This window comes from Crinia signifera, chromosome 11, assembly GCF_055691185.1.
Source record: "Crinia signifera chromosome 11, ASM5569118v1, whole genome shotgun sequence".
Classification (NCBI taxonomy): domain Eukaryota; kingdom Metazoa; phylum Chordata; class Amphibia; order Anura; family Myobatrachidae; genus Crinia; species Crinia signifera.
The window spans coordinates 115851813-115864660 of record NC_139227.1 but is presented as its reverse complement, the minus strand read 5'-3'; the positions used below and the strand labels follow the sequence as shown (position 1 = coordinate 115864660).

Genomic DNA, 12848 nt, shown 5'->3' with positions numbered 1-12848 from the left:
GCCCAGCGGATATGTGCGCCGCACTGCGAATGGATGATTTGCATATACAGCCAATCGTAGGCTAGCATGCGGGCCCGACATCCTTCGATGGTCACCCACCATCTAATGTTTTCTACAGTATTCGCAAATCTAAGTCATTCTCTGCTGACCCAGACTTGCGGCGTCCTGCTCCGAGAACAGGTCGGGTGGCTGACGTCCGGTGACATCCGCCGCCCACCCCCAGAAGACAGATGCCCACCTGCATTCACATGGAGACGCCCAGTGTTTCAGCTGGTCGCCATCCCCCACTACACAGCGGTGGGCCACGGGTCCTCCGCAGCCCGCCGCACATACACTGCCCCAAGGCCGACCGGATCCACCTGCTGCCCGCTGCCCAGGGACATACACAGGTAGTACAGTGGGCAGTAGGAATGCTGGGCGCCCGCACTGTAAGCCCCCACATCGTGATGACGTCACACCACGCGCACCAGATAGAAGAATAGGGCGAGCCTGAGGAGCCGAAGCCGCTGCCACCACCGCCGTCATGTCTGGGCCTCCATCTAAAGGTATCATTTTAATACACCGGAGGGGGGGGTAGGGGAGGGAGGGGGGTGGCACCATTAGCATATGTGAAATGCAGCCAGTGCGAAGGAACGCGCCTTGTGAATAGTGGGCCGGCGTACCACCATTCACAAGGCGGGGTTAGGTTGTCTCGCAAAGATGCTAATACGCATCTGAGCGAATCAACTAGAATAACCCCCATCATCCCAAATTCCCCCTTCCTTTAGTTACCTGCAAATGTATTCTTGGTACTTGTGTATTTTGGCGGCGCCCATCGCATCGCATACTATAACGCATACGATGGTATGCGATGCGACGCGATATCGTACGATAGTGCACGATGGCATACAATTTTGAAATTGTATGCCATTGTACATGGCATACGATGTGATGCGATGCGATTAAACATTGTATAAGCACCCTAATGGGTGCTTATACAATGTTAAGCACCCAAATGTTGCTTACAATGTTAAATGCACCCCCACGCCACCCCCCACTATAAACGTGAACCCGAAGCGTGGCGAGCGGACGCGGATACCTGTGAAGCCCGCGAAGGGACGCGTTTACCTGTGAAGGTATCCGCGTCCCCTCGCCACGCTTCGGGCTCGGTGGCTCGCTGCGCTCACCACACTATTCTATTCTCAACTCCACGCCGACATGGATAGTGGGGGTATGAAAAGGTCGTAGGACGCGTACCGCAGCCGCTCGCCACGCTTCGGGTTCACGTTTATAGTGGGGGGGTGGCGTGGGGGTGCATTTAACATTGTAAGCACCCATTAGGGTGCTTATACGATTTTTGATCGCATAGGGGGTCAAAATCGCGTCGCATCGCATCGTATGCCATCGGGTGCATGGCATACGATGCGATGCGATCCGTTCATCGTACGACGGACATCAGGGGCGCCGCCAAAATACACAAGTACCGTATTCTTACCATGCGCATTTTCTTCTCCTAAAGGTGCACATAAAAGACCACGCACATTCGCAGTCCCCCGACCACGGTAACGGGGCCGAATTCTCCCCATTCCGAGGGGATTAGAATCACCCCCTATATGTACTCTCCGTCAACTATAGCGATATACAGTATATATACCGGTTTAGGTCCTGCAAGGCCTATTTACAAACTGCCCAATGTAACCTATAGTGTTAATCCACTTGAATCAATTGCCCTGCCAAAGTAATTGTTCCCACGGGAGCACTTGTACAGATCACGGCACTAAATATCCTGGATGTACAAAGTCGGGCCCTCAGTAGGGAAGCCGTTTGTCAGGACAGATTAACATGTAAGTACTGTAAATAGTGATGAATACAGGGAAATGGAAATCTCCAGAGAGCCTGGAACAGAAGTGTATACAGAGCATTAAACGCAGAGGATTCTGCCAAGCGCCTGCTGACAGGGCGGTCAGGGCCTCTCTGTTGGGTTTATTTACTAAGATGGGAGTTCTATTCCACATGAGATGTTGCTAGGGGCAACCAATCAGAATTGACTTATTTATTTTGCACCTTATAGAAGATAAGACTCTGACTGCCCTCCCTCCTCTATCCCCCTTCGATGCTCCAATCCCCAACCGTGGCACTCGCCTATCACCCGATTCCTTAAAAGGAATCTAATGATGTGGGTGTTCCCCTGCACCGTGCAGCCAGTGTGAAGGAACGCGCCTTGTGAATGGTGGGCCGGCGTACCACCATTCGCAAGGCGGGGTTAGGTTGACTCACAAGGATGCAAATTCGCATCCGAACGAATCAACCAGAAAAAAAACCTTTATCTGTGCTGTTTTAATGTCTACCAATCAGGCTGTTGCAATCACCAAGTGGCGCTGCTGAATGGCTGATTGGGCGCTGTGCAGCTCAGTAAATATAAGCTCCCCATATCCGTGTCCCTCTTCAGAATACATCTAGTGCATATCTGTATGTGTGATATATATCTGTACTGTCACTGTTTACTTGTTCCCACCCTGGCTGTTGCACAGCAATCCTACTCGTATTCCTAGTATATGCAAGTATACCTGGCCAATAAAGCTGATTCTGCCACACGCCATGTCCCGTCGGGCTGGAGACTCATTGTCTAGTGTGTACCCAGCCTATCAGCTGGAGAGGTCAATCCACAGACAACCAATGAGAATCAACTAGTGTAGTGGCCCCTGATAGGTGCACCTGTCTACATAAGCTGCAATTACATAACACACCCGTAGGCGTAGTTGTTCACCATTTTCTTCAACAGTTCCTACATGAAAAAGCTGTAGAGCGAAATGCGTTGGTTATCCAGACACAGACACCCACCATTTGGATTACAATTGTGTTGCCTTTGCTATAAGACTGGACCAGATCTCCATTTTTCCCGCCAGCCACATTGACACAAGGATACAAACAAGACAACTCCTAACAAACATGACTTCTCCATCCAGGCGTTCCTGTGGTTGGAGAGCGCAGACTCTCCTTTAAATATCCTCCAAGTGGCATCTAAATATTGGGAACTACAAAGGAGAGCATCCTAGGAACGGAAATTAGGCACCATTCCATCTGGACCTCTGTGTACTTATATATGGTACCACAATACCTTACAGTATCCACATATATAATAAGTTTTAATACAAAAAAATATTTTTTAATTATGTCTTAATACATTCCTATAATTTTATTGTTACACCTGATGCATGTGTTTAGATACAGCGTGGTTTTATATCTCTTTCTTGTCACCGGCTCTACATGAACCCTACTATATATATATATAAATGCATCTTTAAAAAGCCAGCAACATCTTAATCAGAAAAATGCAAAACATTTATTGAGACAAGGCATATAGAAAAAGTTCAAGCACAATAGATAGTAAAAAGAGGAGGATAGATACTCATTATACAGATGCTAGGATGATTGGCAGGGCAGATCCTCTCCATCCTCATAATGATCGGCTCTCTAATGTCCAGACCCTACTACACACTGCTCTGCTCTCAGGAGAGAGAGGAGGGTCCGGCCAGATGAAGCTGCAGGTCAGTGCAGCTCTTTGTCATTTCATTGTTGCCACCATCATCCTGACCCCACAAACATCCAATATCATGGAAAGACAGATCAGCACATGTGCTGAAACTGGGTTCTTGTGTCTACGCAGAGATCAATCCATTTAGAAAAAAAATTGTGTTTTTGGGCCTAATTCAGCATTGATTGGGCATTCGTATGGGTAGGGGGGTGGGCAGGGGAACACCCAGTACTTTATGACATCAGCACCCCCTCTTTGGCAGAATATGAAGGAAATATTTGATTTCCGAAGGGGCAATAAATCATTCGATGGTCAGGGAGGGGATGTGTTGTTGGACACATTTTCTCCCATGTTACCGAGGGGATGCGGGCGGTGTGCGGCGGTGCGACGTTAAGCCGCTCATTAAGCAGAGAATGACTGCTGCTTAACGAACTGAGCTGAATCGCCCCTTAATGTGAAGTCTGAACGCTCCACGGAGGGGTGTAAACCATGCCCTACTGAAATACATTCTTTTTATAGCTTCCTTATAAAACATTTCATTGAAATTCAGGTCAAAGTTACCACGTTGGGATTCCTTGTAACGTACAATAATAACTGTATTCCAGTAAATCATTTATGCCAGGTGGTTTGTGACAATCTCAGTACATTACAAGTGTCCTTTTCTTTTACAATGTATATATATATATATATATATATATATATATATATATATACCCATACACATATGTACATGCTTACAATCATCACTCATATTGGGTGAGATTATTACACCACAGTTACTATACTTCCGCCTTCTCTGCCCAGTAAGGACTTTGTACCACTTCTGTTATATACAGTATGTAATAGTTCACTTGGGACCACTGGTGTAAGTACATACTTGCCAGAAAGGCAACACATCGGGGGGCGGGGACAAGGCTGACATCGCTAGGCCCTAGAGGGGCTATCACTAGAGATGGGGCTTAAATTATGCGAAATGCCGCTACTCACGCCTTTTTAGGCCTGCCTCCTCTCCACGGACCTGCAAATTCCGGTAATTGAATCAGCGGGGAAGGGGGATACAGGGGATCCTGGCCGGAAGTGGGAGACTTGCCCACCTTTCTGGGTGGCCGGGAGGAAAACCTGATTTTCTGGAGCCTCCTGGCCATTCTTGGAGGGTAGGCAAGCCTGCAGGGAATGTGCTCACTATGGGTCCCAACCACTTAGGGGGCCTCCCGGCCCAGTAAGCATGCAACCCGCTGCTGCATTGTGATGCTTTTTGTTCGATTTTACTCACTTTCTTAGCAGTACTTCTAAGTACTTCACATTTCCATTTTCTAAGGTCTGTTTGCTGGACACACTGAAAAATGACCTATTCCTAGTATAACATGTCCCTCCAGCCATCTAATACCCCATTCACACCAGAAATGCAGGGACAAACCCGGGAATTCAGTTCCCGGGACAAGCAGGGACATTCCCGGGTTTAGACCCATTCACACCAGAAATGTCCCTGCATTTTCTGGTGTGAGAAGGGGGCGGAAAAGAGGCCGGCAGGAGGTGGGGAGGAGGTGGGATGGCGGCGGAGGTGGGGAGAATACTCACCCCGGTTGCTGGTCCTCCGTGCAGGCCAGGGATCCACACAGGTGGCGGCGCAAATGACGGGACAGGCTGCGGATGAAGATGACGCAGCTCTCCGGCGTCCTCACTGCCGCCGGAGAGCTGCGTCATCATCATCCACCGGCTGTCCCGTCATTTGCGCCCGCCGCCTGCATTAATTCCCGTCGGACCATACACGGAGGACACAGCAACCCGGGTAAGTATACCCTGTACCTTTCACACCAGCCAGGTCCCCGGGTTGAACCCGGGAACAACCCTGGTACCCAGCCGGGTTGAAATTTGCCCGGGATTTTGTCCCGGGAACCTTTCTTTGTCCCGGGAACCTTTCACACCAGCGCTACTACCGGGTTGTTCCCGGACTCAACCCGGGAATTTAGGCTGGTGTGACTGGGGTATAAGTGAAATAATCCTTTCCTCCGGTCTGCTGCACCCTGTCCATTGAGACACAGCCCAACCCTACTGTGGAGTCTGTAGCTGATTGACAAGTCTGCCGAGTTGTCTGCCACTCAATTAACCTTCCTAGGCTGCGGTTCAGCATTTGGCACAGGTAACATTTCAGGTAATAATACCTCGCAGGTCCAGGTTTTAAGGTTTAAGCTTCAATCTCCTGGTTTTGAGGACTATGCAGAGTTGTTGTTAATTTATCACTCACAAACCCAATTCCTACTGTCTTCCGTTTCAGATTGGGGCATGAAGGGCCCACCGATCAGGGGTGTGGCCAGTCTCCAGCAGAGCTGTGTCCAGCCACCTGATTGGTTTGCCTAACCATTGCAGAGTGCATGAAGCAGGACGCTTCATAAACATATATATTAAATACTGCTAATACAGGCAAAATAATGTGGCACATTCATAGCAGCAATGTCCTTTAGGTTCTCAAAGTCGGTCCTCAGGACCCCACACAGTACATGCTTTGCAGGTCTCCTCACAGAATCAAGTTAAAATAATTAGCTCCCACTGTGGATCTGTTGGGCGACTTAGAAAATGTGAACTGTGTGGGGTCCTAAGGACCAAGGTTGAGAAACCTGCTTTAGACAACACACCATAGTCTTGGGCAGCACAAGGAAACATGTATAATTCAAATGCACCGACTGGAACCTGATTCCCCAAGCAGTGTGGCCCAGCAGGGATTTCCCCATTGGCCAGCCTAACCCGGGCTGTCTTAATAATAGATTTTGAAATTGAACACTGTTATAATCTTCCATAAGCTGGCAACACACAGACTAGACGATGTCTGATGCAGCGGAACGTACCGACATACCGGGCACATCGTCTGGAATGTACCCATCGTCCAAAGCTGTACCCAATTTAAGTGTTTACATTACAGGTTCCAACTGGTACAAAAATTAGGCATGTTGTCATGTGCCCACAGCTTCTCCAGGAAGCAAGCAACGCAGAAGCTGTAGGCAAGATGTAAATCACATTCAAACCAGCCATTCCAAATCCTCTCTGCTCACCAGTGCATCATGTGCTTGCAGATTGTATGGTAAACCCCAGACACTGTGCTGAATATAAACCATTAGCAGCAGACTGAAGAAACAAACCAAGGAATAGGAATGATCACCAGTTTCACACAGCATGCCAGGGATTTTTGATACACAAAAGTTACATAAGACTCTTTCACCTTCGGCTATTTTCTGCTGCCAATCTGAATTTGCATTAGGTGCATGAAACTTCTTGAAGGAAGGAAGTGAGACAAATCTATTATGCAATATAGCCCGATATAGTCACCTCTTTGTAACAAAAATGAAAAGAAGAGATCGGTGGAGGAAGTGATAGCTCAGTAGACAAAACATTTATTAACACATTAATAGTATATATTGTAAGTACCATATAATGGCGGCACCTATACCCCATTTTCAGGGAGGGAACCCAGGACAGGGACTAGAGCAGGCATTCACAACCATGGTCCTCAAGGCACACCAACAGTGCAGGTTTTGTAGATATACAGGCTTGAGCACAGGTGATTTAATAAGTATCTGAGGGATTCTGATTAAGACATCTGTGCTGAAGCCTGGATATCACTAAAACCTGCACTAGGCCTGTGGAGCTTGATCAGGCCCTCTCGGCCTGTGGAGACAATAGACGGCCCTCTCAGCCCGGGGCCACTTACAGTCAGGTCATCCTGGCCTGTGGGCAATAGACCAGGGCACCTTGGTCCAAACACTAGATCACCAGGGATCGGGCATTAGGCCCGTGGAGCGTGGTCAGGCCCTCTCGGCATGTGGGGACAGCAGTCGGGCCTTTAAGGCTTGGGGCCATTATCAGTTGGGTCCCCCTGACCCGTGGACCTTAGGTCCAGGGCCTCAAGGCTTGAGGCCTAGACAATCAGGCAGCAGGCCCGTGCCAGCAGGTCCTTTGGCACACGCACAGCCATGGTAAGCCCTCCCTGGTGTTTTTGTGCAGGTATTCCCTTATTTGCCTTGTACTGTATTTTCACTGTGGATCTCATTCTGGTCATTTCACTGTGTGTTGTTTACAGGTTAGGTGTTTATGGTGCCAGGTTGCTCAGGCGCTAGGTCGCAGGTGATTTTGCGTATTGCCCCGCCATAGGTGGCGGGAGGGTACTTGGGCTTATTTTCAGGTGCCGGTACCAGGACCCCCGACAAGTTAGGGGACTGGTAGACATCTGGTAAGGATAATCTGTGTTGTGCGTGCTCCTTCCCCTCTCCCCTGGAGGTAGGGAGCCCAGGAGTAGAGGGTGTCATGGCAGCACCCAAACCCTCATCTGCAGAGAGGGAGCCCAGGACAGGGACTAGAGGGTGTCATTGCAGCACCCATACCCCCATCTGCAGGGAGGGAGCCCAGCACAGGGACTAGAGGGTGTCATGGCAGCACCCATACCCCCATCTGCAGGGAGGGAGCCCAGGACAGGGACTAGAGGGTGTCATGGCGGCAACCACACCCCATCTGCAGGGAGGGAGCCCAGGACAGGGACTAGAGGGTGTCATGGCAGCACCCACACCCCATCGGCAGGGAGGGAGCCCAGGACAGGGACTAGAGGGTGTCATGGCAGCACCCATACCCCCATCTGCAGGGAGGGAGCCCAGGACAGGGACTAGAGTGCGTCATGGCAGCACCCACACCCCATCAGCAGGGAGGGAGCCCAGGACAGGGACTAGAGGTGCCATGGCAGCACCCATACCCCATCTACAGGGAGGGAGCCCAGGACAGGGACTAGAGGGCATCATGGCAGCACCCACACCCCATCTGCAGGGAGGCATCCCAGGACAGGGACTAGAGGGTGTCATGGCGGCACCCCACACCCCATCGGCAGGGAGGGAGCCCAGGACAGGGACTAGAGGGCGTCATGGCAGCACCCACACCTCATCTGCAGGGAGGGAGCCCAGGACAGGGACTAGAGGGTGTCATGGCAGCACCCACACCCCATCTGCAGGGAGGGAGCCCAGGACAGGGACTAGAGGGTGTCATGGCAGCACCCACACTCCATCTGCAGGGTGGGAGCCCAAGACAGGGACTAGAGGGCGTCATGGCAGCACCCACACCCCATCTGCAGGGAGGGAGCCCAGGACAGGGACTACAGGGCGTCATGGCAGCACCCACACCCCATCTGCAGGGAGGGAGCCCAGGACAGGGACTAGAGGGTGCCATGGCAGCACCCACACCTCATCTGCAGGGAGGGAGCCCAGGACAGGGACTAGAGGTGCCATGGCTGCACCTATACCACCATCTGCAGGGAGGGAGCCCAGGACAGGGACTAGAGGGTGCCATGGCAGCACCCACACCACATCTGCAGGGAGGGAGCCCAGGACAGGGACTAGAGGGTGTCATGGCAGCACCCATACCCACATCTGCAGAGAGGGATCCCAGGACAGGAACTAGAGGGCGTCATGGCAGCACCCGCACCCCATCTGCAGGGAGGGAGCCCAGGACAGGGACTAGAGGGTGTCATGGCAGCACTCATACCCCATCTACAGGGAGGGAGCCCAGGACAGGGACTACAGGGTGCCATGGCAGCACCCACACTCCATCTGCAGGGAGGGAGCCCAGGACAGGGACTAGAGGGCGTCATGGCAGCACCCACACCCCATCTGCAGGGAGGGAGCCCAGGACAGGGACTAGAGGTGCCATGGCAGCACCCACACCTCATCTGCAGGGAGGGAGCCCAGCACAGGGACTAGAGGGCGTCATGGCAGCACCCACACCCCATCTGCAGAGAGGGAGCCCAGGACAGGGACTAGAGCAGGCATGTCCAACGTTGGCCCTCCAGATGTTTTGAAACTACACATCCCAGCATGCTTTGCAATAGTTTTAGCATTCTCTAATAGCAAAACTGTGGCAAAGCATGCTGGGATGTGTAGTTTCACAACATCTGGAGGGCCAACGTTGGACATGCCTGGACTAGAGGGTGTCATGGCAGCACCCATACCCACATCTGCAGAGAGGGATCCCAGGACAGGGACTAGAGGGCGTCATGGCAGCACCCACACCCCCATCTGCAGGGAGGGAGCCCAGGACAGGGTGACATTTGAGAATCTGATACAAAATTCATGTTTCATTCTCAGAATCCCACGCTCTACCGCCGGCCACGACCTATGCCCGGGCCCGACCTCCTCACATACCGGGCACAGCGCCTGCAGCAGGACCTGATGCCCGTTACCGTCTCTATGGTAACGTGGCTCCCAGAATCCTTTACTACTCCATAATGTCCCCCATAGTGACCCGCTCACACGCGGACGAGACCCCCTCTCCGGTCATCCGGCCGCCCCCTACCCATCATACCCCGCCACTAGGCCGGCTCCCGCCCGGTCCCCGGTGACGGACCCCTTCCTTCCCTGCCAGAGCCGCCCTCGGCCAATCACAGGGCGGGGTTATTGCCTGTTCCGTGACGCGGGCGGGCGGCGGCCAATGAGCGTGCGAGGTGCGGGTCTGCTGCTGGCTGAGGGAGGGGAGCGCGGCCTGAGTGTCTGCTGTCAGCGTAGGGAGGACGGAGAGCGGGAGCTGCTGCAGCCGGGGCTGAGGTACGTGAGAGCGGGTGTGTGTGTGTGACTGGGCCGGGCCAGGCAGCCGCCTTCCCCCGGCGTTCTCGTGTGCTCCTGCCCATCATTCGCACCGATCACCGGGCCAGCGCTGCCTGCTGTACCCATCTCTCATTCACTGCCTCACCTACACCCACGCCATCATTCCGCCACCCCCCTACTTTGCCAGCATTTATCCTGCCTCCCCCCCCCCCAACTCTCACCCTCTCATCCTGCACCCCCCCCCAACTCTCACCCTGCAACCCTCCCCCCAACTCTCACCCTCTCATCCTGCACCCCCCCCAACTCTCACCCTCCCATCCTGCACCCCCCCAACTCTCGCCCCCTTATCCTGCACCCCCCCAACTCTCACCCTCCCATCCTGCACCCCCCAGCTCTCACCCCCTCATCCTGCACCCCCCCAACTCTCACCCTCTCATCCTGCCCCCAACTCTCACCCTCTCATCCTGCACCCCCCCACTCTTACCCTCTCATTCTGCCCCACCACCCCCTACTGTTTCCTCATTCATCCTGCCCCACCACCCCATACTCTTTCCTCATTCATCCTGTTGCCCCCTGCCTCCCCCCCCAACTTGCCCCCTGCTTCCCCTCCCAACTTGCCCCCTGCCTCCCCCCCCCCCCAACTTGCCCCCTGCCTCCCCCCCAACTTGCCCCCTGCCTCCCCCCAAACTTGCCCCCTGCCTCCCCCCCCAACTTGCCCCCTGCCTCCCCCCCCCAACTTGCCCCCTGCCTCCCCCCCCCAACTCGCCCCCTGCCTCCCCCCCCCAACTCGCCCCCTGCCTCCCCCCCCCAACTCGCCCCCTGCCTCCCCCCCCAACTCGCCCCCTGCCTCCCCCCCCCAACTCGCCCCCTGCCTCCCCCCCCCAACTCGCCCCCTGCCTCCTCCCCCCCAACTCGCCCCCTGCCTCCCCCCCAACTCGCTCCCTGCCCCCCCCCCCTGCCTCCCCCCCCCAACTCGCCCCCTGCCTCCTCCCCCCCAACTCTCCCCCTAGCCCCCCCCCCTAACTCTCCCCCTGCCTCCCCCCCTAATTCTCCCCCTTGCCTCTCCCCCCCCCCAACTCTCCCCCCCCCAACTCTCCCCCCCCCCCCCAACTCTCCCCCCCCAACTCTCCCCCTGCCTCCCCCTCAACTCTCATCTTGCCTCTCCCCCTCTCATCCTGCCCCCCTACTCTTTTTCTCATTCATCCTGCCCCGCCATCCCCTGCTCTTTCCTCATTTATCCTGCCCCACCATCCCCTGCTCTTTCCTCATTCATCCTGCTCTTTCCTCATTCATCCTGCTCCTGCTCTCTTTCCTCATTCATCCTGCCCCTGCTCTCTTTCCTCATTCATCCTGCCCCTGCTCTCTTTCCTCATTCATCCTGCCCCTGCTCTCTTTCCTCATTCATCCTGCCCCTGCTCTCTTTCCTCATTCATCCTGCCCCTGCTCTCTTTCCTCATTCATTCTGCCCCTGCTCTCTTTCCTCATTCATCCTGCCCCCGCCAGCCCCTGATAATTATCATTGCTGGGGGGAAAGACGCTCAGTGCATACACACTGAACGTCTTTCCCCCTGCCCGGCGTGGGGGGGGCGGCTTTGCATAGTGCAGTGCTATGCAAAGCCGTACTCAAAGCCGCTCATCTGCTGGTAATACCAGCAGATGAACGGCTTTACCGGCGATGATGCAGGAGCGCGCATCCCTGCTTATCACCGTCCCATAGTACACACGGGGCTGGTTTGAGCTGAAAGCCGCTCAAACTTGCTGTTTTGAGCGGCTTTCAGCTCATTTGCCCAGTGTGTATGGGCCTTTACTCTTTCCTCATTCATTCTACCCTACCACCCCCTTCACTTTCCTCATTCATCCTACCCCACCACCCCCTGCTCTCCCCCTCTCATTATGCCCCACCAGCCCCTATTCTCCCTCTTTTTATTCTGCCCCATCACCCCCTACTCTCCCTCCTTTCATCCTGCCCCAACAACCCCTACTCTCCCTCCCCTCATTCTGGTTCCCCCACTCGCTACATTCTCATCATTTATTCCCCCACATTTAGTCTGTATTCCCCATCACTCCCCTCTCTAGTTTTGCTGCCCCCCACATTTATTTTACATATCCCCACCTCCCTCATTCATTCTGCTCTTATTCAATTTGCTCTTTCACTCTGCATGAATGAACACAATTGAGAAGAGATGTGGGTATAGATGGTAGTAAGAGAGCTGTCATTGAAATGTAAGAAGAGGGCTGTGAGAACAGGAGGGAAGAGGACCATGCTCCAAGGAGCTTACAGTCTAGGCCAGGGCTGGGCAACATGGCCCTCCAGATGTTAATGAACTACACATCCCAGGATGCTTTGCATTAGTTTTGCTATGTGGCCATGATGAAACTGATGCAAGGCATTCTGGGATGTGTAGTTCATCAACATCTGGAGGGCCGGTGTTGCCCAGCCCTGTTCTAGGCTCTAGAGCAGGCATGTCCAACGTTGGCCCTCCAGATGTTTTGAAACTATACATCCCAGCATGCTTTGCAATAGTTTTAGCATTCTCTAATAGCAAAACTGTGGCAAAGCATGCTGGGATGTGTAGTTTCACAACATCTGGAGGGCCAACGTTGGACATGCTTGCTCTAGAGGGAGGAGGGAGACAGACAGGCGACCTGAGGTGCAGGCAAGGAGGCCTGAAGGCAGGAATTGAGCATGGCGGGAATGGCCAGGACATAAAGCGGTAGTTAGGGGGAGCGGCTGCAGTACTAGGTAATGCCACTCATGAAAG

The 12848-nt window shown here is 53.6% G+C and overlaps 1 protein-coding gene across 2 annotated transcripts in view; it reads left to right on the top strand.

Annotated features, from left to right (window-relative positions):
• The first annotated feature begins 9941 nt into the window (after positions 1-9941).
• The window catches only part of FAR1 (fatty acyl-CoA reductase 1), an 80823-nt gene continuing 77916 nt past the window's right edge, over positions 9942-12848 (top strand). For both annotated transcript variants that reach the window (XM_083164339.1, XM_083164338.1), the window contains exon 1: positions 9942-10086. The gene's annotated coding sequence lies outside the window, so the exon portion shown is untranslated. The remainder of the gene's footprint in view (positions 10087-12848) is intronic.